We start from the raw sequence: 483 nt of genomic DNA, 5'->3' as shown, positions 1-483 counted from the left end.
CACATTTTTCACTGTCATATCTCACAATGTCTCCACTGCTGGTCAGTTAGTTTACAGTGCGTCTATGATTGTCACTCTTTATTGTGTATGTCCTAATAAGTGTGAATCCTGTCAGTGTAATGTAGTGTTGTAGTGACTCAGTGTGACCACAGGAGGGCAGTAAATACTCTATCAGTCAGTTTACAAACATGTTGACATGAGTGTTTATAGCAGTTTAATAATATCTGTGTTCAGGTCTTTCTGGATTCCTCACTGAGGTGCAGGGAAATGATAGAGAAACCACAGTTACATAAAAGCAAAGAGGGAAGGACATAAGTGGAAGAATATGGACGGTGATTTGCATGATCTGCTCCTGATCCCTCCTCCATCACAGGTGGAGCCGTGGCTGATTCCAGGAAACAGCTCACCTGTCTCACTCTTTTCTCTGCAGGCGTCAAATGGAGACTCTTCTTCTTCAACTCTGTTTGAACCAAGTGTAAGTTT

At 42.2% G+C, this 483-nt stretch overlaps 1 protein-coding gene across 1 annotated transcript in view; it reads left to right on the top strand.

The window, feature by feature from the left end:
* The window catches only part of LOC111672392 (uncharacterized), a 44,743-nt gene that overhangs the window by 22,764 nt on the left and 21,496 nt on the right, over positions 1–483 (top strand). The gene's annotated exons all lie outside the window — the stretch shown is intronic.

The sequence above is a fragment of the Seriola lalandi genome, unplaced genomic scaffold (assembly GCF_002814215.2).
Source record: "Seriola lalandi dorsalis isolate HSWRI2012SDOR001 ecotype SW California unplaced genomic scaffold, Sedor1 jcf7180002054899, whole genome shotgun sequence".
Classification (NCBI taxonomy): Eukaryota; Metazoa; Chordata; class Actinopteri; order Carangiformes; family Carangidae; genus Seriola; species Seriola lalandi.
Note: the sequence above shows the minus strand (reverse complement) of the source record. Positions and strands in the feature narration are given on the sequence as shown.